The 25,048-nt window shown below is 43.4% G+C and overlaps 1 protein-coding gene across 10 annotated transcripts in view; it reads right to left on the minus strand.

Moving 5' to 3' along the window:
• The window catches only part of LOC149455958 (uncharacterized), a 221,844-nt gene that overhangs the window by 191,822 nt on the left and 4,974 nt on the right, over positions 1-25,048 (minus strand). For 9 of the 10 annotated variants that reach the window (XR_016313990.1, XR_016313991.1, XR_016313989.1 and 6 more), the window contains one exon: positions 1,046-1,147. The gene's annotated coding sequence lies outside the window, so the exon portion shown is untranslated. Of the gene's footprint in view, positions 1-1,045; positions 1,148-19,276; positions 19,485-25,048 lie in introns of all 10 variants that reach the window. The other variant, XM_089685672.1, reaches the window with a different exon arrangement.

The raw sequence follows: 25,048 nt of genomic DNA on the forward strand, positions 1-25,048 counted from the left end.
GACCAAAAAATGGTGAAGGACCGACATGAGGTAGAGGCCAGGATAAGGTGTCTAAGGCTTTATTAATGTCCAAGGGTAAGAGCATCATTTCAATTTTGCGGATGTGAGCCTGGTGCTGCAGCTGTAAAATTCGTCTGACTGCATCCCTTGCTTGCCTATGGGGACAAAGCCCACCTGATCTTTTTTGATTAGATGAGAAAGAAAAGAGTTCAAACGAGTAGCTAAGATTTTTGTAAGGATTTTCATATCGACGTTGATAAGAGAGATTGGCCTATATTTCGCCCAAGAGGAATGGTCCCGGTCCGGTTTCAGGATCATAACCGCATTAGCAGTCAGCAAGTCGGGGGAAAAGGCTGAACCTCCTTGAACAATCACCAGTGTGGTAACACTGTGGCAAAGTCAGCAGCTAGAACGTTAAACCCGACTTACAGGAAAAGAAGAGTTATTGAACTTAAAGCCCAACTTTAGGCAAACTTTAGGCTGGAAAATGGCTCTCCCCCATGGTCCAGTGGTGGGTCGTTTCTGGTCTTGAAGCCTTTTCTGGGCTTGATGACATCAGGAAAAGTCCACAACTCAAGACCGCTGGAGCGTGGGGGTGCTACAACGGTCTTGTGCTAAAGATAAGAGGATTAGGTATGTATATATCCGCTCTCCAATTCCTTAGACAAAAAAACGAGCAGTTTACTGTTCAGTGTGGGCACAGCCCCACTGCATGAGGAAACTTTTTTTTCGTCCAGAGATGGGCTTTAATGTGTTCTACGTGTTTTTTCCATTCTTAATACCATATATTTAATGCAGTGTTGTGTTTGCAAATCCAAATAAAATATAAAAAAAAAAAAATGACCTCAAATTCAATGTAAAGTTTCCAGAATCAACCAGTCTAGAGAACTAGGAGCTCCTAAGTCTTCTGAGCTTTGTCTATTGGCTGTTTCTAGAATTTGAATTCACAATATGTACAGAATTACAGATGTATACAGACCAGTTGAAATGGTTATAATGCCATTATTGGAAATGAGAAACGTAAAGTAATTTTAGGTCACTAAACCTGTGCCTGTCGAATGAGGATGCTTCAAGTGTCGAGGTCACATGGGTTATATTCCAATTTCTTTTCTGACTTCTTAACCTTTTCTGGAATGTATTCTGCAGGCTTTACAAAAAAAGAAGAGAAAGAAAAAAAAATTCACAGATAATCAGCTCTAAAAAACAGTGTGCCTATTTGATAGGCAGTAAACAAATATCACAGCAAACTACCCTGACGGACCAGAACGCAGAGAGTTCTATGTATACTGATAAACATTCTGCATTAATTATCAACTAGTTTTTAACCACTTGCCCTCCAGAAGATGTACCCCCCTTAATGACCAGGCCATTTTTCGCTATTCGACAATGCGCTATTTCAACTGGTAATTACGCGGTCATGCAATGCTGTACCAAACAAAATTTATGTTGTTTTTCACACAAATAGAGCTTTCTTTTGGTGATATATGATCACCGCTGGGTGTTTTATTTTTTTGATATAAAACGAACAAAGACCAAAAAGTTTGAAAAAAAAAAAAAAATAAAACAATATTTTCTAATTTCGGTTATAAAAATTATCCAGTAAACGCAAAGTTAGTTATAAATTTAGGCCAAAATGTATTCTGCTACGTATTTGGTAAAAAAACCTCCAATACATGTATATTAATTGGTTCGTGTGTAAGTTATAGCGTCTACAAACTATGGTATATACATTGGAATTTACGCAGCTTTTACTTTCTGAATGCCCATCACATGTCCCAAGGTGCAAAAATGCCAGAGCAGTACAAATACCCCCCAAATGACCTCTTTTTGGAAAGTAGTCCATGGAACATTTTATTTTTTTGCCACAAATGTTTGGAAAATTAAAATGTATTTCTTTTTACACAAAGTTGTCAGTTAAATGATATATTGCTCACGCATGCCATGAGTATATGTGGAATAGCACCCCAAAACACATTCTGCTACTTCTCCCGAGTATGGGGATACCACATGCGAGAGACTTTTTGGCAGCCCAGCTACATACAGGCCCCCAAAATCCAAATGACCACCTCCAGGCTTTCAAAGGGCAAACTTTAGTACTATATATATATAAATATATATATATATTTTAGAGGTGATGCTTTTAAAGCCCCTTATAGGTCATCAGTTTAGCGTTACTGAGGATGTCTGGTGCTAGAATTGTTGCTCTCATTCTGGCGTGCGTGGCGTAATATAACGTGTATTGCAATTGTCGTTTTCATGTGTCCAACGTGTCTTCTTATACATATGTAGGGGTGGGGGCCTTGAAAAATTTGGGGGGGTTATATGATTACATTTAAAAAAATTATATATTTTTTTACCTAACGTGTGTGTGTGTGTGTGTGTGTGTGTGTGTGTGTGTGTGTGTGTGTGTGACATATGGGACAAATTCCTGTATGTGTTGATTTTTTGGTGACAGGTTCTATTTCTTGAGACATCCAGGGTCTGCATGTCTCCCCTGTGCTCCAGTGAATGTAATGCAGTGCACATCGCATTGCATTACATTCTTTCCCAGTTGGGAATCTTTCAAGGGGACCCAGAAGTGACGTCACATCACTTCCGGATCAGGACAAGAAGGGGAGGGGAGCAGATGTGTCCGCTCTCCTCCCTCCTCTATATCGGCATCCTGTCATACCGCCGGCACCCACTGAACCAGTCCTGGGCCAGCAGATGGGCAAGTGGAGCCTGGGACATATAGCGGGCAGGGGGTGGCGGCTGGTATTGTGGACTGTGTGGAAACAATCAGGAGGCAGCGCTGCCGCCCAAATGCTTCCACCTGACAGATGAGCCCTGCAGCTTGCCCGAAGCAGGGCTAAAGGAAAAAACAAAACAAAAACAAAAAAAAAAAAATACCTGCCCGGCACCCAGAACTACATGTCCTGAGCAATGGGCAACAACAGTTGAACATCTCTGCAGTTCTCTACTAGAACATTACTTTGAACCCCAAACATCATATATTTTAATAAAGCAGAGACCCTAGAGAATAAAATGGTGGGTGCTGAAAATTTTTATGTCACACAGTATTTAATATCCATAAGCAATGTTTTAAAAGCATTTACAGGTCACCACTTTAGACCTCCTGTGTAAATCTATAGTGCTAGAATTACTGCCCTTGATCTGGCGTTCGCAGTGATTGCATGGTGCAATCTCTATTACATACCGACAGGGCACCACAGCTTGTGTTTGCCTTTGCGTGCATGCACAGGGATGGGGGTGAATTTTTTCTTTTTTCTTTTACTTTTTATAATTATTTTTACACTGTCCCTTTCTTTTTATCACTTTTATTGTTCTCAAAGGGAATGCAAATACCGCCTGTGACAGCAGGAATATGCAATGGATATCGCACAACATCCAGGACATGCAGTTCCAGGCGACGGGCAGGTGGGGTTTTTTCTTTACATATAGCCCTGCTGTGGGTAAGCAGCAGGGTTTACTGCCTGTGCCTCATTTTACCACCCCCCTCCAGCTAACTATAGGCTCAGCCTCCTTGCCTCAGCACTGCTTTTCCCATAGAGCCCTCCGTTGACCAATCATCTGCCAGCCACCCACACCCCAGCTCCCTATTGACAGCCAGGTCATGTCTATGTTACTGACAAGCAGCATGTTTGTTTATGAAAGGCAGCGGCCACGTACAGCCTCTTGGGAAGTGTAGTTCCTCAGTACATCTACAGTGGCTATCTTCAGCCTGCAGACGACTACACTTCTCACAGCCAGGGGGAAAGGGGGGTGCCGGAGTCACCGATCCTGCTGGCCTAATCACAGGTGGTACACTCCCCTCCCTTCTGTCCACTCCACAGACCAGTACTGAGTAACACTAATTCAGCCTGCCTGGATGCCTGGGGGTGTCTGCTAATTCCTGCCTGTCCTCCAGAGCCTGGGAGCACCACCACACTCCTTCCTGAGCCAGGCCTGTCATTACTGTGCCACCTCACACTACAGGCAGAATGACTGCAAAGCCTACCCACCCTGTGCTCCTGGTGTCCACCCCATGGAGGATGGATGCCGAGTCAGGAGAGTGGGAACGCGGAGCCAGGAGGATGAGCATGTGGAGCCAGGTGGATGAGCATGTGGAGCCAGGTGGATGGACACACACAACAAAGAAGATGGGATGCAGAGCCAGAGCATTAAGAGAGCCCAATACTCCACTTTCCTGGCAAGCACCCAATCGGTGCTCGCCATACTGCAAGGTCAACCCCCTCCCTGCAAGTCCCTGGGTGTTTTGGTTAAAATTATTTTTTTCCTATCAGGACAAGTAGACTTATGAGGGACAAGTAGTTTGGGACCCTGATTCAGTCCCACGGAAAAGTAGTTTTAAAAAAAAATCTCCACACCCATTGATAGGTACTCTTTTCTCAGAAATCTGGGGTCTATTAGACTCTACATCTCTGCTCTCCTCTTAAAGCATCTGATCATACCAAGATCGGTGTAATCAGATGCTTTCCCAATTTTAACCACTTGCCCTCCTGATTTACCCCCCTTCCTGACCAGGCCATTTTTTGCGTTACGGCGCTGCGTTACTTTAATTGACATTTGCACGGTCATGCAACGCTGCACCCAAATTGAGCTTTCTTTTGGTGGTATATGATCGCCTGTGCAGTTTATTTTTTTGAACTATAAAAAAAACCCAGATAATTGTGAGAAAAAACAATATTTTTGAAACTTTGCTATTAAATATGTCCAGTAAAAAATAATGATGAAAAAAAAAAAAAAAAATCAAATTTCATCATAAATTTAGGCCAAAATGTATTCTGCTACAAGTTTTTGCAAAAAACAAAAACCCAATATGTGTCAATTAATTGGTTTGTGTGAAAGTTATAGCATTTACAAATGGTGGTATATATACTGGGATTTTTTATAATTTTTACTAGTAATGGCGGCAATTAGCAACTTATAGTGGGACTGCGGCGGACATTCTGACACTGGGGGAAACTCACTTGGTGTCACTAACATCCCCAGTGACACCAATACAGTGATCAATGCAAAAAAAAAAAAGCACTGACGCTGTTCTAATAGCACTGGACAGGAAGGGGTTAACACGAGGGGCAATCAAAGAGTTAACTGTGTGCTGGGAGTGTTGAACTAGGGGGCAGTTTGTGAGATTGACTGTATTTACACTGCTGTTGATGGCTTTGGACTTTCTGGGGGGAAAATGTGACTTTTTGTGCATTTCTGGGATTTATGTTATTTCATGTTAAGAAATTTTGTGGGTTTACCGATTTTTGATATTTATTGGTACTGACTACTATTCCGGTGTTTCTCCCTTAGTTTCTCTCCCTCACTCAGCTAATACCCCACTGCTGATAATGAGGGGCAGGAGAGGGGCAAACAAGGATGCTGTGCAGGCGCCCGATGTCCTCCTTATCAACTATTGATGTATTTGGTTGTTGGGATGCCGGCAGCTGGAAGGTTGTAAAAGTGCGCAATGAAAACCTATGTCTTTGTGTAACTAAAAGGCAGGCTTAATCCACCTGCTGGCTTGTACACAATTTTTGGGCACAATTTTTGGGCAGTTTTTACGAATATTGCCAAGGCACCTCTAAAAAAGCCTGAAGGCACCTCAGGCATCCTGGTCTCCAATCAGCTCTATAGTCAGCCAGTGGAAATGCCAGCTGCGCTTTTGGGTTCTGCGGTGAAACAGGAGAGCTCAAGAAAACCTTGGAAGGTGGTGGGGGGGGGGTGTCCCTTACCGCAGCTTGTAAAAGCGATCTAGTGACTAAATAGCCACTAGGACTGTTTTATATGAAAGCGGACTGCCAGCTGAAAAAAACAATACCAGGATGATGCCTGTAGCTGCAGGCATTATCCTGGTATAACCACTCAAAGTCCAGTGACGTACCAGTACATTGCTGGTCCTTGTTGGGCATCTACAGTATGTAACAGAGAGAACACGAACATATGATGAATCAGGTCTGTGAACCAATATGACCGCAATTCATTCTTTTTTGTAATGCCCATATTGATGGTTAGGCCAAAAAAAGTTTTAAATTCAGAAACCGTGATAGGTTTCCATGCGAATTGTCTGGCAAGAGCTGACAAGTAGTCACCACCTGTCAAACACACTTGGATCGCTTTTCAGTGTAGCAGCAGTGCTTGATGCACTTGTGAATGAGCCCTTAGTTGCATTCGGCAGCAGCACCCTTAGGGCTCGTTCACATATAAAGTTGATGGGTGGTAAAACCCTGCTTTTGAGTCAGTTTTACTGCCCCCAGTCCTTACCCCCTTTAGCTGCTGAGGCAGCAGCCAAAGGTGTATCCATGCCACAACAGGAATAAAACTGTTGCTTTTGGTGGGTGCTACGCCTGCCAATTGCAACCCATTCAAGTAAATGGGGCCACTCTGCAAGCTCTCTGCAACTACATGCTTCTGCGGGGTCCAAGGGGTTAAAGTAGGTGGTGAGAAAGCAACACAACACTGCCTGCTTTAACCCCATGTTTGCTGTACTGCACAAGGTTGCAGGGCTCTTGCAGAGCGGCCTCATTCACTTGAATGGGTTATGCTTGGCAGGTGCTACACCCACCAAAAACATGTCTTGGCTATTAGGTTTTACCACCTCTCAAAAAGTAAATGTAAATGAATCGGTACTGTTCTAAGCTCCCTAATAGGCTGCTTTCACATTGATGGGCTGAAGTTTACCTGCACCGTGGGTGCAGTGCATCTGTGACTTTCCTGGGTTAGCTGTACTTTACCATAGACTTCTATTATCTCCTGCAGGTGTGGTGCAATTTCTGAAAGCACAACAAAACTCAGGAGATTTGGTGTACATTCAGAATATGCACCAAATCCGCAGGATATAGTAGAATTCTATGGCTAAGTGCAGAAAACCCACAGGAAAGCTGCTGGCACATTGCACTGCCCCACGGTCTGTGTAAACTACAGCACATCAGTGTGAAAGTATATCACTGCACGTGGGACAGGAGCCAGCACTACAGAAGAGGCATCGGCTTATGCGGCTCTTGTTCCCTACCACAGCTCCAACTTTATAAGTAGTTCTTCTGCATTGCACTCTGATTGATGCTCTCTGATGGCGGGTCAGCAAGCCCAGAACGCGATCTACCAGTTACCTGGCCGGGATCGACAGGTTGCTGACCCCCGGTGTATTGTAATACACAGTTGCATGGACACAGCTTCTGTGTCCCAATATGACTTTGGACAGGGAATATCTGAACACTGTCTCTACCCTGTGGTTCCCTATAGGACTGGGAAATTCCATGGGAGTGATCTCATGGCATGACTGTGTGCCTCTCACCACACGGAGAAAAGGTGTCAACCTGGCTGCCTCCACCAAATAACCTTCTCCATCCAGCAGCAACCTTTTCACTTTACTAGAGGAATATTTTTTCCAATTAGAGAACAGAATCTCTGCTGCTAAACTACAACGGGAGAAATGGCACCAAACTTTGTAAGCACCCTTACCTAAAATCTGTATTCATGGTGCAACATATACTGTAAATATATATTTTGTGCACTGTGCATAACACACTACTCAGAGCATAAAATTAAATAATAATTATACATAATCTATTTAAAAGCATGTTATATTTAAACATCTATAAGGACTATACCATGCAGTAAAAAAATTAACTCTGCATAGCTCAATCATTATAACATTAACATAACTGAATACATGAAGAAACAATATGATCCCCAATATCACTTGCACTGCCCTAGCTGAATATCCAAAATCGTGCTTTGTTGTCACTTACTAGGGTTGAAGGTCATAATGGCAATCTCTTTATCTCTCCCACCTGACACTGATGTGCAGTTTAAACATTGATCGCCTCCACTGTCTGTCAAGCAAATCTCTCTATGGTTGGCATGTTGCTTGCTCCCTGGCAGGACACCAAAGCAGGTGGAGAAATGCATGTGTGGGGGAAAGGACACTGACAAAGAACAGACTTAGTACAGAGGGCAATACTGTATGAGGACGAAAAGGAGGGGTGGAGGATGGGGGTGTAGGTGGAGGAAGGGAGTATTTCATGAACAGTACTAGAAATTGGGGGAGAGGAGCAGTACAGGGGGTTCTGCTGCCAGACAAGAACAGCAGCAGCATAGAAGAGTGCTGGAAATGAAGGTGAGGATCTGTAAATGAGATGATGGAGATGGACACGAGGAACAGTATAGGGGAGCGTTGGAGGTAGAGGAGCATGAGATGCCTTCCTTTCTTAATCCCCCTAGGAGTAAGTGAAAAGTAGGCACTGCTGCTGCAGACCTTGGGTAATTCCAGCCAACCCCTATCAGAATCCAATACCAGTATGGATCCCGCCACAGAGTAAGGCTCTTTATTTTGCTCTAGACTCTGCATCATGTGAGCTTTTTATTCACCTCTCTACTCACTTATGCACCAACTATATAAGTATTCAGGTCTGGCAGAGATGTGGCAGGTATGAGGAAACATACTGTAGTTCCTGGCATTGCAAACTGTGGCTCTGTAGAGATCTTTGATGGTGGCTCTTCCAAATTAGTGAACCATCCCTGTACTGGGTAGGTTGTGCAATCAGGCATGGGCACCAAGGGAGCCTTCATGTTTGTCTCAAGAGAGATTTATTTTAGGGAAAAAAAAAAACAAACTAAAAAGGGAATATAAATGGCTTTCTCAAAAGCGGCCCATTGGTGCTGTTAGCTGAAGCCTTGAATCAATTGGTGTGTGACTGTTCATGCTAACAGCATCAATCGCTGTCAGCCCGCCATTAGTCTAAATGTGCCGAGCGGCCACTGCTGATCGCATAATCTGGTCACTCCAGCAGCAAGTTAAATGAAATATATACCCAAAATAGATATATATACATAAATAATATTAACGTGAGACTCCAATCCTTGAAATAATACAAAGTGACCCGTGCTTAAAAACAGCAACACACTGTGTAAAAAATGCCTGGTCTGCCAAACAATATGTATACACACCAGGTAGAGTGAAATATATACCAACAATTAGATATCCATTATTAATATATCAAGTGATAGGTGCAACAACACAAATAGAAAAAAAAAAATAAACGACAATTGAATAAAATCATTCAGTGTAAACATCGATAGTGACCAGTCGAACAAAAAGTGCTTCAATCTTCAGTGTACACTATAAGTGCTCTCAGTGACACACTGTGACTTATCCCACAGTGGCTAAAGTGCCTCCTCACCTCCTAACATCGACCCTTAAGGGCCACAACACCTTGGGTAATCCTCAAACCAGACAGCTTCCCACACTATGGCTCCACCGACTCCAATCGGGCTCCGATTATAACTCAGCGCATCAAATATCCCTTTCACACAATAGGCTCAGGCATGCATGACAGGGGTAAAGAGAAAGAACTCCATAGTGTAATACCGCTTTATTAATGAAAAAACGTCAAATAAATGGACATTCACATTAAAATCCTATTAGTACAGCAGTTTCCCATGTGCTATGGGTGTACTAGGGGACTCGGGTGTACCAAGATGGTGTCAAAACCGGAAGTGCGTCACCGCTGAAACCGGAAGTGTCTCACCGCACATGCTCTCTACGCGTTACACCACGATAGGACACAAGAGGCCCTAATCTATTTTGTTTTCTAATCTCTTCCTATGTTTGCTTTTCTGCTGCTGGGGCCATATAGAAATCAGGCTACAAAGCAAAAGATTTGTAGGCTATTGAGAAGAAAAATAAAATCATTGCGAAGAGGTTTCCCCATGGTGTAAATGGCCAAACAGAAACCTACAAATGGACCTGTATAGCTGCGGTTGTATTCCGTTGTATAACCTCCTGGGATATTCTTTACTGCAAACACTACCTGCTTCTTACCAGGATACAGAAAACACACATATCACAACTCTACATTAGATCCACTAAAGTATTTTTTACACTGTTCCCTATGGGTCGCAGTGGCTAGGGTTTAATCACAGGTGATATTGTCAGCATACCTGACAGCCTCCCACCTCCAGAGAAAATATCCAAATTATATTTATGGTAAAAATACACTAAAAACATTATTAATGGACACAATCCCAACCAAATTCCTGTGAAATCTAAATGATAAAACTGTACTGAGTTAATAAATAAAGCTGTGTGTGTAATTGAGGTCTTGGGACTCATTCACATGGGTGCTGTGGCCTGTAGAGTGTTAATCAGTGGTTGGTTTTTGTAGCTGTCGCCGTTTGCAGGGAACCTATGTTACACTATGGAAATGCTGTAGGTCCTAATTTGACAAGCATATGGGTGCAGGTGTACAGCCCTGAACACAGACAGTGAGCATTCAGGGCCACTTCCCCACGCCTTCACATCTGTCAGATTAAAACCTGTAAACATTTGCAGCGCTAAAGATAAATGAGTAACTCCACAATGCTAAAGAAGTCCGATAAATTATGAAGCTGCTAGGTTAGCATAACGTATTAACGTGACTTCTGTGATAAAACAATGTCTGGAAGACTGGAATGTTCGTGACTCTTGTGGTGATAAACTGAGAGTAGATTGCACTAACCGGATACATATGCAAATGAAGCATGGAGTAATTAAGACCTACTCCTAGTACTCTGGAAGTAGGTCACTGGATAGGTGGTTGTCATCTCCAAACTTGCCACTAGGTGTAATATTTCCCAGGTCAGGCAAAGGTAGGAAATCCACAGACAGCAGCAGCAGCCAGATGCGGTGTTAACCAAGGATATCAGCCAGCAGCAGAGCAGCAGAACAGGATATGTATAGCCACCTTCAAAAAAAAGGGGGCCCGGGCTCCCTCAATGAAAGAAAAGGAGCCACAGGCCAGAAGCTTCGATAGTGTAGCAGGGTTTATTGATAGCATAAAAACAAAATGTAGAAACCACTTACAGAATAAGTAAAAACGTTCACAGCCGTCCAGCAATGGCCATGCAATAGTAGAGGATATCTGGGGGGCACCTTGCTGACGCGTTTCGTGCACTGTGCACGTGCTCAAAGGGGGGTGCATGAGGAGAAATTGATTCCTTTTAAATGCCGATTCGCGCATGCGCCGTATGGTCCGCTGCGTCATTACGGCGGCGCGCGCATGCGCAGTGACATCACGCCGCGGCCATTTTCCTGCAGTATATTGACTGCAGACAAAATACCCACGGCGCATGCGGCGATGGCGGCGGACATTTTTTCTGTAATCAGTCCTGTTAAGACACAGGGCTGCAAGAGGAGAGAACAGATAAGTCAGGGGTGAAGATATTTCACCAATCGTGACCTACCTCAAGATCCAAAGCTACAAGGCTGTGAGGCTGAACAGCATGGAAATCAGCCCCATAATAAATGGACTAGTGATCCCATGATATGAGGATTAATCAGGGAGGTATTGCTCCAAAGATAGCCTTAACATGATACTAGTGAACACATTTACTGTCAGTAGGTTAAACTGAATCATTAAGAACATATCTCATGTCAATAAAAAATATAACAGAAATGTGGAAATTTAAAAATTTACAACAGGTGACAATATTAGACCAGAGAATAATAAATACGCATGATGATACAGTATTAACACATGATAAATAAATATGGATAAATAGCCATAAAACACTTAATATAATATGATATACTGGATAAAATATGCATAAAATGATGCATATTAAAATAAATTAGATTAGCAACCAAACACCACACAAGTAAAAAGATAAGTATCCATGATCGCAATCTCAAATCGTAGGAAGAAGTCAATAAAAAAGGTGTTAAAAGAAAGGGATAAAGATGGGCTAACTTGTGTCGATAAAACAATTTATATCAAGCTCTATGTTAAGGCCTAACGGTGATTGTGTCTGGAGCAGGTAAATCCATTTTGTCTCTAGCATCGAGACAGCCCTTCTTTTATGTCCTCCTCTCCAATGTTTGTGGATTATATCAATACCGATAAATTTGAGGGAGCGTTCCGATTATGCTGTTGGCGAAAATGCATCGACAAAGAGTGCTCCTTAAAGCCTTTTTTAATGTTCGCGAGATGCTCACGCAATCTGTTCCTTAGTCTCCTAGTGGTCCTGCCCACATATTGTTTGCCGCAGGAGCATTCAAGAAGGTAGACCATATGGAGGCTATTACATGTGATAGTGGAATTAATTTCAAATTGCTTTCCTGTGGAATGGGAGCAGAAAGTAAAAACCGGGGCTTTATGGATGCCATTAAAAACACACAACATACATCTGTTACACGGAAAGAATCCATTTCGGTTAAAGATGTAAGTTGCCTTGGAGGGTTAACCACATTGGGGGCAAGCTTGTTTCTTAATGAAGGGGCCTTCCTAAATGTAATTTCTGGTAAACTTAGTAAAACATTTCCTAAAACCGGGTCACTCTTTAAAATACCCCAATGTTTTTTTAATAATTTTGGCTATGTCTCTGTATTGAGCAGAAAAATTGGTAATAAACGGACAAACCCTATTATCTTTAGTTTTATTTGTTGTGTTGAGTAATGTCTCTCTGTTGATGTTTTTCACATAGTTAATTTCTGTCTCTAATGTGTTACTGTCGTAGCCCTTCTCGATAAACCTGTTTTTGAGTATATTTGATTGTAAAATAAAGTCCTCGTCGCAATTTCTTCTAATCCGCAAAAACTGACCTCTTGGTATATTGTTTAACCATCTCGGATGGTGGCAACTATTCTTTGGAATGAAACTATTCCGATCGGTCTGTTTAAAAAAGGTTTTGGATGATAGCCCAGTACCATTATTAAAAATAGTCAGGTCTAAGAAATTTATTTCTTGATAGTCATATTGGAAAGTCAGCCTGACATTGATAGAATTGTAGTTTAGGGTTGTAAAAAAATTAATCAATGAAAATTCATCACCATCCCATAGTAATAAAATGTCATCAATATAACGACGATAAAACAGGAGGTGTGGCCAATCCCTGGAGAAAATAATGTCCTCCTCCCAGTAGGCCATAAATAAATTTGCAAGGCTTGGCGCAAATTTTGCACCCATGGCAACTCCCGTGACCTGTAGGTAGTAATTGTTACTGGACCAGAAATAGTTATGGCTCATTGCAAATTTAAGGAGATCCAATATAAAACATTGCTGAGGTGGAGGAATATCTGACGCACCCCTCAGATAAAATTCAGCAGCTAAGAGGCCGTCCTCATGCTTAATGTTACTGTAGAGAGCGGAAACGTCTGCCGTGACCAAAAAAGTGGGGTTGATTAGTTCTATATCCCTAATAGCTGATAAGACCTGTTTCGAATCCCTTAAGAATGCAGGTGTACTATTCACTAGAGGTTGAAGAAACCCATCTATATATTCGCCTACCCGGGCACAGAGAGACACAATCCCACTAACAATGGGACGCCCAGGAGGATTGACAGGATCCTTATGGATTTTAGGGAGACAGTAGAGTACAGGCAATCTTGGAGCAGTAGGACAGAGATAATCTTTTTCCTTCCTATTAAGAATACCTGCTTCGTAGCCTGAATTGATTAAAGTCTTTAGAGATTTTTTATAAGCGCACAGCGGATTCTTATTGAGCAGTATATAAGTTTCTTTGTCTTCTAAAATCTTATTGACTTGTAATAGATAGTCAGGTCTATTCATGATGACTACTCCACCACCTTTATCAGCAGGCCTTACTACCAAATCTTTACTTTCTAGTAAGTCCTTAGTTATGATGTCAATATGTCGCTGATCATGGTATTTATTAACCCTTGTTTTATCCAGATCTTTCAGAACCATACTCTTAAAGATATTAATATGGGAATGGGCAGGCGGGTTAAAAAGAGATGCATTCTTAAGATTAGATGTTTTGTATACTATAGAGGAAGTGGGAGTAATGTTACTTCTGATAGGGTTACTGATAAAGTGTCTTTTTAATGACAACTTTCTTTGCAACTTTCTTGCACCTATAAAGGTGCCAAATTTGTTCAATTTGGTAGAAGGGGCAAATTTTAGCCCTTTATTTAAAAGAAGTAGTTCCTTTTGGGTGAGTGTTTGGTTGCTAAGGTTAAAAATCCAAGATTCTATTACATCCTTCTCTTTTTGTCTATTAACCCTCACTCCTCCTCGCTTTATTCTTCTCGTAAACTTCTTTTTCATCCTGGGCCTTGCTCTAAAAAATGGTCATGTCCATTATGATATGGCTTAGAGTGGCGCATAGGTCACGATTGGTGAAATATCTTCACCCCTGACTTATCTGTTCTCTCCTCTTGCAGCCCTGTGTCTTAACAGGACTGATCACAGAAAAAATGGCCGCCGCTATCGCCTCATGCGCATGCACCGTGGGTATTTTGTCTGCAGTCAATATACTGCAGGAAAATGGCCGCGGCGCGATGTCACTGCGCATGCACGCCGCCGCCGTAATGACGCAGCGGACCATATGGCGCATGCGCGAATCGGCATTTAAAAGGAATCAATTTCTCCTCATGCACCCCCCTTTGAGAACATGCACAGTGCACGAAACGCGTCAGGGAGGTGCCCCCCAGATATCCTCTACTATTGCATGGCCATTGCTGGACGGCTGTGAACGTTTTTACTTATTCTGTAAGTGGTTTCTACATTTGTTTTTATGCTATCAATAAACCCTGCTACACTATCGAAGCTTCTGGCCTTTTCTTTCATTGAGGGAGCCCGGGCCCCCTTTTTTAAAGGTGGCTATACATATCCTGTTCTGCTGCTGGCTGATATCCTTGGTTAACACCGCATCTGGCTGCTGCTGCTGTCTGTGGATTTCCTACCTTTGCCTGACCTGAGAGATATGACACCTAGTGGCAAGTTTGGAGATGACAACCACCTATCCAGTGACCTACTTCCAGAGTACTAGGAGTAGGTCTTAATTACTCCATGCTTCATTTGCATATGTATCCGGTTAGTGCAATCTACTCTCAGTTTATCACCACAAGAGTCACGAACATTCCAGTCTTCCAGACATTGTTTTATCACAGAAGTCACGTTAATACGTTATGCTAACCTAGAAGCTTCATAATTTAATCGGACTTCTTTAGCATTGTGGAGTTACTCATTTATCTTTAGCGCTGCATATTTTTACTATTTATGTACCACTTGAAGTTTTAGAGGTTTACTTCCTATGTCAGCTGCTATCTACCCCTTTCTTTACTGACACCTAGCGCTTGTTCTATTTATCCTTTTAGATTAAAACCTGTGTTCATATAGCTGCTGTGTCCCCATAGTGTAACAGGTGGCTCCAGCCACATGAACAACCCACGCATTCATGGTGTACAAGCCAGAGAACTTGTGTGAATGTGGCATTTGACTTTTTTTTCCTCAGCTCATTAATTTCAATGGGCTGCCTAACGTGTGGGAACATGCAAAAATACTGCAGGCATATTATTTTAAAAGTGTGTTGCACCAAACCGCACAGTAGTGTGGTGCCATGCGTTTTGGTGGCTGTGAATGCGTCTGTGTTTACTAGACGTGTGGAGGTGCAATGAAGTTCTCATCATGGTACCTGTGCACATCTGCATTTCTTTGCTGTGCAGGAAAATGCATGCTCCCACATGCGTATCTGCACCACAAATGGTGTGAACAAGTCCAAAGGGCCAGTACACACTATAGAAACACAGACTAGATGTGTTCCAGATGTGTTTTGCATGCACTTTATTGATGCATGTTTAGCGTGTTCCAGTGCATTTTGGATGCGTTTTTTGACGTGTTCCAGTGCATTTTTTATGCATTCCAGTTAATTTTTTTCCCCTCTCTTTTTCTTCAATTCAATTAGGGGCATGTGCGTTTTAGTGCATTTCAGTGCGTTTCACCGCGTTTAAATACAGTTCTATGCATAAACAATGCAGCCTATTCGACTTTTTTGGCAGCACCTGCAACGCACTGGAACTGCAAGCGCTGATGTGAACTACAACATTGACAACTATATAACCTTTTTTCTGTGCGTTTTGGATGCAGAAAAAGCAACTGAAACACATGTAGTGTGAACTGGCCCTAAAGGTTATTATGAGTAAGGGAACAAGACTGACCAGGAATTGTGAATTCAATCAGACTAGTGGTGAGATACAATCAGGAATCTTATAATAATGCTAAATCTGAGCTGTAGGTGATAGGAAATGAGACACATTAACTTGATCAGTAAATAGTTAAATAAAAAGAGTGGGGCGGTGATACATAGATTTGCAGATGGAACAGGTGATAACAGGGGGGGTGGGGGAGGGGGTCAAGTTGTATAAGGAGAGATGTTTAAGGGCTCGGTCACACTTGACTTTATTTCTAACTCTTGCCAAACGCCCCCTATAGCGTTTGGGAAGCATTATTAACGCTCCCCAAGCGCTCTATGCACGGTTTTCAGGCATTTGATAGGCGTTTGCCAAGTGTTAAAACTGCACCACAAACGCCTATAATGAAGTTAAATGGAATTAACGCTCCGCAAACGCCTCGCAATGCCCTCGCAACCACACCACAAACGCCTGCCAAGCATTTAAGGAGCGGCACCATAGACTTAAATGGGAGGTTTCAACTCCTCCTGACTCGACATGAGGTGCCAGTTTTGCCACGACGCAACGCTACCGCTTCAGTGTGAATAGCACTGTGTGCTGCAATGTGCAGAATTTTCATAGGCGTTTGAGAAGCATTAAAAACGCTTCCCAAACGCCAGTCTGATGCCTGCTGACAAAGCTAGTGTGAATGTAGCTTAAGAGAAGAGAAACAAAGTTGCAATTAAATATAAACAAAAGGAAAATTGAAAGTTTCAAACTTGTCAGAAGAACAGGACGCAGGTAAGATTCACTCCCTTTCCACTTTCAGTAGCCAAAATCTTAATTGATTGATTAATATTCCTGGCACTGACCCATGAACCCTGGAAATTGATCTCCATATTTTGGGTATTCACAAATGTCAAGGCGCTTACAATCTAAGGCCAGAAACGCAGACATATGGTAGGCCAGGCCTTAAAATTTCCATTCACCTGCTCACATTTGTCGAGTGGAAATAATGTGGGGGCGAGTCACTGGTAAAGCCGGAGCGACTATAAGGCAGCACAGGCAGCTGGGGAGACAGACTCCGGTGCTCCATGTCCCAGACCTGTGCACCAATCACCCTCACCATTCCTCTCCCCGCTCACCCACGGTGATTTGCTCTCCTCCCTCAGACTCGGTTTCAAGTGCTTCTGGGTCTCTCACTAAGGGGAACATGTGCGGGACAGCACTGTGTACAGGGTGCTGCCGCACCAACCTCGACTCCCTGACAAGCTGGTTCTCATCTGACAGGTTAGATCTCTTTGCTCTGGCTGCAGCTGCACTTTCTTCCCCGACAATCTCTCCCCTTCTCTCCAGTGTAGATGTTCTATTCTGCTTCAGTCTCCTTTTTTACTCCTCTCTGCCTTCTCAGTCAAGCCACACCTGTTCTCTGCTTTCCTCCTCTCCTTCCCCGCCATGCACAGTTCCAGCACAGCTGGAGGGCTCTTTCTGTAAGTGGGGACTCTGATGGTAAAGGGGGGCTCTTATGGTAAAGAGGGCTATGATGGTAAAAGGGGGCTCCGACGGTACAGGGAGACTCTGATGGTAAAGGAGGGCTCTGATGTTACATGGGAACTCTGATGGTACAGGGAGATGGGACTGGAGAAGGAGAAAGACATGGGATGGAGGAGGTGTTTACATTGCTTTATTAATATTATTAAATATGTTGCTGTTAATATTTATTTTGCATAAAACATTTCAGAGTGTCATTTCATGATATAATTTATGAGGGGATGTTTAGGGGCAAAATTAGGGGCAGGGAAGGGGTTGGGTAGGGCAACTGGTGGCGACTAACTCTTAAGGCCTGCTAAGCTAAGGACTTGAAATTTTAGGCCCAATTAACCTAACAGCATATCTTTGGAGTGTTGGCAGAAACACACCCGTGCAGAGAAAGCATGCAAACTCCAGACAGGTGCAGCCATGACTGGGATTAGAACCCATGACCCCAATGCTGTAAGTTGTGAGTACTAACCACTAAGCCACTGTAGAAGACAGAGTTTGAGCTGGAATGTAGAATAGTTACATGATTAAAGAGAATGAAGATATATAATTATATTGGGAAACTAGAACTAGACATTCAAATTATTTGAGATATAAGTGTGGAAATGTTTGAAATTTGAAAATAGAATGTATGACATTCATTAGGAAATGCATTAGTTGGCCAATCATTTTTGGAGAAACAGCAACAAAAAAAAATAATAATAAAAAAAAAAAATATAATATAGGTGTGCTTTTATTTTAAATTATAAGTATTCTCATATGCAAACAGATAAACGCCAATGGGACAAAGCCCGTGGTTGTGCACCACCTAGCGAACATATTCGGCATTGCATCTAGAAATATGCCCAACGTGATTTCGTATTTACGAACAGGAAAGAGTCTAGAAAGTAGACTTTCTAATCAGCTTGCTGGGCGCCTTTCTGAAGACTGACAGGTCTTGATTGATTGAATTGAGTCTGCCTGAATGTTCAGCGTCTGCTGGTAGACTCAATTCTTAGTAAATCAGGGCCTCTGTGTCCAGGGCCAGTCACTACATGTGAGCAGCCATGATTAGCTGTGGGAGCTGTCAGCCTCCTGTTGCTTTCAAACGAAAGTTGCTAATTGATGGGAACCCCTGCAATAATCGCTAATTGCTCCATTTGCATATGTGAATGTGGCTTTAGGCCAACCATAGATGGATTGAATTTCGACTGGTTCAACAGGAACTAGCCAAGATTCGAACCATGTGTGGGCAGGCTGAATGTACCAAGTCAATTGATCGAACAATTTGTGTACAACCAGCCTGCCAAATTCACCTGCAATTATTTCTAGTGTCTGCCATAGCCACTAGCAATAATCACGGTCTTCTCCCAGCGGCGACAGCTTCCCCCACTGGGCGAAGACAATTGCTCAGGCTGCAGGAAAGAAATTTGCACCATCTATGGCCTGCCTTGGGCTGGCCATACATTACACAATTTTCTTGTACAATTTTCCTTTAGATTTACCAAAAACTATAAACTATGAAGTCAGCCCTAAAACACATTCAATAATATCCAGTTAAGCAGGCCCTTGCACTACATAGCTGAAGGTAAAATTGTAAATATTGCAAATAAATGCCACCAACCTGACCAAGCAAAACATGGCCCGAGGTCAAGTTTGTGTGTTAAGTTTTAGGAATAAAAACTGCACATTGATTATCTTTGTACAGGATTTATATAGCGCCATCATTTTGTGCAGTACTTTACAAAATAAAGGGAGGCAGATCTAATACAGTTCAATACAAGAAAGTTAGGAGAACCCTGTACATTTTTAAAGCAGTAATAAGGTAATATCATAATGTGCTAGTATGCATTGTACACTAACACATTATAAAAGATTTACCTTAAAATGAAGCCCTCCAGCAGCGCACCGCTGCAGAGGTTCCCATCTTCACTTGGTCTTCCTTCTGGGTTGGCGAGCTCTGGCCATCTGATTGGCTGAGCAACGATGACATCACTCCTGCACATGCGCATAGGAGTCCTGGGCCACGGCACAATACTCTGAAGGAAAGACACGGGTATGCCTTTCCCTCACAGCGTATGCATCGGCTCTGACAAAAAAAAAAAAGAAGAGCAAAACTTCTGCATGTTTAGGAGATAATCATTTTACCTACAGGTAAGCTTTATTATTACCTTACCTGTAGGTAAAATTTAAAAAACAAAAAAATTTACTGCCACTTTTTAGCCTCATGCACACATGGGAATAAAAAAAAAAAAAAAAAAAAAAAAAACAACAACACAGCTTTTACAGACATTTTGCTATTTTGATTTTATTTCTTTTTATATCTGCCAGTTACTACACCTCTGTTAGCCTGTGTGTACCAGCACACAGAGCCGTTTACAGGCAGGAAAATAAAAAAAAATCAGTGTGTTTAAGAGAGGAGCTTTTGGGCAGAAAAAATACACGGAACACATTCTATTGGTCAGAATAAATTATTATTCTGGCAAACAGGGCGCATTATGCATGTGAACATCCATAAATACATGTGCAATACACAGCTTTACAGCCTACAGCACATGGGAGTAATAAGCATATGTGCAGCTCACTGTAAAGGTTTGGCTATGCTGAAGCTGACGGAACTCCTGCAAGAGTGGTGTCATCCCCACCCAGCCAATGAAAGTGGCCAGTGATCAAAGATGTCATCAGCTGGTAGGGAGCTCCAGGACGCCGCATTGCTGCAGCCAAGATTCTTCCGCCTTTTCAGTAACTTTCTGCCCGTACAGGAAGACAGCTGTACTGAGATTCTGCAGGAGCTTGGAATTGCACCAACAATCTGCTGATTGTGAGTGCAATGCTCTGCAGGCTCCTAAAGAAGGAAAAATATAATAAATGCAATTTCTTACCTGCAAAAAATTCTATTTTTTTTAAATGAACCATCCATTGACAGTGCAGTGCACTTGTGCCAGTGATGTCACCGGTTGCTACTATAGAAAATATTTCTTAAACAGTGCACATTTAGGAGATATTTACTGTACCTACAGGTAAGCCTTATTTATACTCATGCTGAAAGCGCATGAGGTAAGGAGAGCCGGTAATCGGCATTCCTCAGACGGTGCATCTACAATGATCATCAGGGCCCTGATGATCAATGCTGTGATGATCATTGTAGCCCCATCAGTGCCCATCAATGCCACCTACCAGTGCCCATCAGTGCACATCAATGTCACATATCAGTGCACATCAATGCCACTTATCAGTGTCCATCAGAGCTGCCTGTCAGTGCCACCTATCAGTGCCATATATGAGTGCTGCCTTTTCAGTGCCCATCAGTGATTCCTGTCAATGCCCACAAGTGATGCTTATAAATGCCCATCAGTGCCACCTACCAGTGCCTCCTCATCAATGTCACCTATCAGTGCAGCTTATCAATGTCCATCCCTGCAGCCTCATTAGCGCAAATCAGTGAAAGAGAAAAATTACTTATTCAAAAAATTTTATAACAGAAACAAAGAAAAATATTTTTTTTTCTAAATTTTTGTCTTTTTTTATTTTGTTTAACAAAAAATAAAAATAACAGTGGTGATTAAATACCACCAAAAGAAAGCTCTGTCTCAAAACTATTTTTCTTGGTTACAGTGATGCATGACCACACAATTGTCATTCAAAGTGCGACAGTGCTGAAAGCTGAAAATTGGCTTGAACAGGAAGGGGGTGAAAGAGCCTGGTAGGCAAGTGGTTAAACTCACTAGCAGCAAATGTGGCGCTGGCAGCCTAGAATTAAAAAAAATTAGAAATAAAAAACAAAAAAACACAAAAAAAAGGTTTCTGCTCTGTTACAGACTCCTGGGCCCCTCTGATAAACTGATGGGGCCCAGGGAAATTGGTTAATTGTTATGTAGTTGTGGTCAAGCATTAAAAAGTGCCTCTGTGCCTACACACTATAATATAACATAAATCTGCATGGGCTCCCCTGTTAAATTGATGGGGCCCGGGCCCCCTATAGGAGGACCCGTGGCACCCCCCTATCAGTGGCCTTCTGGACAGAAGCTGGAGCACAGGAAGATAATGGTAATCACCCAGGGAGAAAGGGGCATTGTTTGTTTACAAATCCGCTTATTGTTAATGAAGCCCGGAGGTGCCTGCTCCTTAACAACCAGCATATTTTTGCCACATGACCACAAAAATACACCTAAAAACCTGGGTGCATTTTTGGTGTATTTCCCATTGACTTAAATGGAAGGTGCATCTTTGCTGCACTTTTTAAAAGGTTGCCAAAGATGCCGCATGCAAGACTTTTCAAACCGCAGTGCAAACGCAGTGCAGCAATGTGAAAAGTAGCATAGGATTTAAAGGGAAATACTTGTCACACTGGAAAGGTGTGTTCCAGCACAGAAAAAGTGCATCAGTGGGAAAGGGGTCTGACAGGAGTCACCTCATAGGTTGTAATAGATGATCAGAGAAACATGGCATCTGATCGCAATCAGGGGGCAGCCTTCCAATCAGAACCACCTTGCAGATATTGGGGTGTGAAAAAAAACCCAAGATTTGTACATACCTCCTCCAACACAACAGTCTAATTAAAGTTGCAATCTTTGATCAAATAATAGATCAGTATGAACATACATCTGTAAAAAGTTGTTTAAGCTGATCTCTGCTCAAGGCTTCCGTATGTGAATGACCGCCCTCCATCACCCCTATCACAGCTAATTAGTGGGCAGAAGGTGTCACTTACATGATCAGGAGGGAGTTGCCTGGATTCCAGCCTAGGATGTCCTCTGACTGGTGCTGTGGATGATACAGCTGTACTAGACACAGCACCATCTAGTGGCTGGAGAGCAGATTGTCATCTATAGGAGAGCAGGGGGTGCCAGGCTGTGTGTTCTGTGTGAGGAAGTCACATGGGAGCAGCACAGCACCATCTGATGGCTGGAGAGGAGACTGTCATCTGTAGGAGAGTATGGGGTGCCAGGCTGTGTGTTCTGTGTGAGGAAGTCACATGGGAGCAGCACAGCACCATCTGATGGCTGGAGAGCAGACTGTCATCTGTAGGAGAGCAGGGGGTGTCGGGCTGTGTGTTCTGTGTGAGGAAGTCACATGGTTGCAGCACAGCACAATCTAGCGGGTGGAGAGGAGACTGTCATCTGTAGGAGAGCAGGGGGTGCCAGGCTGTGTGTGCTGTGTGAGGAAGTCACATGGAAGCAGCACAGCACCATCTAGTGGCTGGAGAGGAGACTGTAATCTGTAGAATAGCAGGGGGTGCAAGGCTGTGTGTTCTGTGTGAGGAAGTCAAAAGGAAACAGCACAGCACCCTCTAGTGGCTGGAGAACAGACTGTCATTTGTAGGAGAGCAGGGGGTGCCAGGCTGTGTGTTCTGTGTGAGGAAGGTACATGGAAGCAGCACAGCACCATCTAGCGGCTGGAGAGGAGACTGTCATCTGTAGGAGAGCAGGGAGTGCCAGGCTGTGTGTTCTGTGTGAGGAAGTCACATGGGAGCAGCAAAGCACCATCTAGTGGCTGGAAAGGAGACTGTCATCTGTAGGAGAGCAGGGGGTGCCAGGCTGTGTGTGCTGTGTGAGGAAGTCACATGGACGCAGCACAGCACCATCTAGCGGCTGGAGAGCAGGGGCTGCCAGGCTGTTTGTTCTGTGTGAGGAAGTCACATGGGAGTAGCACAGCACCATCTAGCGGCTGGAGAGGAGACTGTCATCTGTAGAACAGCAGGGGGTGCCAGGCTATTGTGAGGAAGTCACATGGGAGCAGCACAGCACCATCTAGCGGCTGGAAAGGAGACTGTCATCTGTAGAATAGCAGGGGGTGCCAGGCTGTGTGTGCTGTGTGAGGAAGGTACATGGAAGCAGCAGAGCACCATCTAGTGGCTGGAGAGCAGACTGTCATCTGTAGGAGAGCAGGGGGTGCAGGGCTGTGTGTTCTGTGTGAGGAAGTCACATGGAAGCAGCACAGCACCCAGAAGGATGAGGGAAGAGGGGGAGAAATCATCAGTGATTCAGACTGAGCATTTGCAGGTGATGTGTGATCAGCTCCAGATAGTGTATATTGCCAAAAGTATTGGGACGGCCGCCTTTACACACACATGAAATTTAATTGCATCCCAATCTTAGGCCGGCCATAGACGGGTCGAAAATCGGCCGATTTTTCTTTTAAAAAACGAAAAATCGGTCGTTCAAGCGGCCGACGTTACCAGCAACGGTAAAAACAAAGCGGCCGCTTTTCATCCCGTCTACAGCCGGCAAAAAGTGTCCCTGCAGAGAGCTCCGCTATTTCTTCTGATAGTTCCTTGACATTTATAGCGGTTGCAACAATGTATCTATTTGTATCCATTTAGGATACAGATGTTTTTATTCGAAAACAAATAGATACATTGTTGCAACAGCTATAAATGTCAAGGAACTGTCAGAAGAAATAGCGGAGCTCTCTGCAGGGACACTTTTTGCCGGACTGGAATTCCTCTTCTTCTTCATCCTCTTCTACTTCATCCTCTTCTACTTCATCCTCTTCTACTTCATCATCCACTTCTTCTTCATCCACTTCTTCTTCATCCACTTCTTCATCCTCCTCCTCTTCTTCATCCTCCTCCTCTTCTTCATCCTCCTCCTCCTCTTCTTCATCCTCCTCCTCCTCTTCTTCATCCTCCTCCTCCTCCTCTTCTTCATCCTCCTCCTCCTCCTCTTCTTCATCCTCCTCCTCCTCCTCTTCTTCATCCTCCTCTTCTTTTTTCTTCTTCTTTTTGTCTTCCTCTTGCAGGTCACTGCTCATGCGCAGATTTTTTTATCGGTAAAATATTGGCCGATTTGCCCATCATTGCTGCGAAAATCGGCCGATCGGCAAAAACGATTTTTTTTCCAACTTTACCGATAAAAAAAATCTGCCAAAATACCGAAAAACGGCCGACCATTTAGCCCACTAACGATCCGAAAATCGGCCGATTTTATTTTCGGCCGAAAAATTGGCCGATTTTCGACCCATCTATGGCCTGCATTAGTCCGTAGGGTTCAATATTGAGTTAGCCCACACTTTGCAGCTATAACAGCTTCAACTCTTCTGGGAAGGCTATCCACAAGGTTTAGGAGTGTGTCTATGGCAATGTTTGACCATTCTTCCAGAAGCACATTTGTCAGGTCAGGCACTGATGTCAGGTAAGAAGGCCTGGCTCACAGTCTCCACTCTAATTCATCCCAAAGGTGGTCTATGGGGTTGAGGTCAGGACTCTGTGCAGGCCAGTCAAGTTCCTCCACCCCAAACTCACTCATCCATGTCTATATGGAGCTTGATTTGTGCACTGGTGCGCAGTCATGTTAGAACAGGAAGGGGCCATCCCCAAACTCCTCCCACAAAGTTGCAAGAAATGATCCAAAATGTCTTCACCCCAAATGGCCAAACCCAACCCCTGAAAAACACCCCACACCATAATCCCCCCTCCACCAAACTTTACACTTGGCACAATGCAGTCAGGCAAGTACCGTCCTCCTGGCAACCGACAAACCCAGACACATTCCTCAGATTGCCAGAGAAGTGTGATTGGTCACTTCAGAGAACACGTCTCCAGTGCTCTAGAGCCCAGTGGCGGCGTGCTTTACACCACTGCATCCAACACTTTGCATTGCACTCGGTGATGTAAGGCTTGGATGCGGCTCCTCGGCCATGGAAACCCATTCC

The sequence above is a fragment of the Staurois parvus genome, unplaced genomic scaffold, assembly GCF_062004578.1.
Source record: "Staurois parvus isolate SC_StPar_1 unplaced genomic scaffold, SC_StPar_1.0 ptg000380l, whole genome shotgun sequence".
Taxonomy (NCBI): Eukaryota; Metazoa; Chordata; class Amphibia; order Anura; family Ranidae; genus Staurois; species Staurois parvus.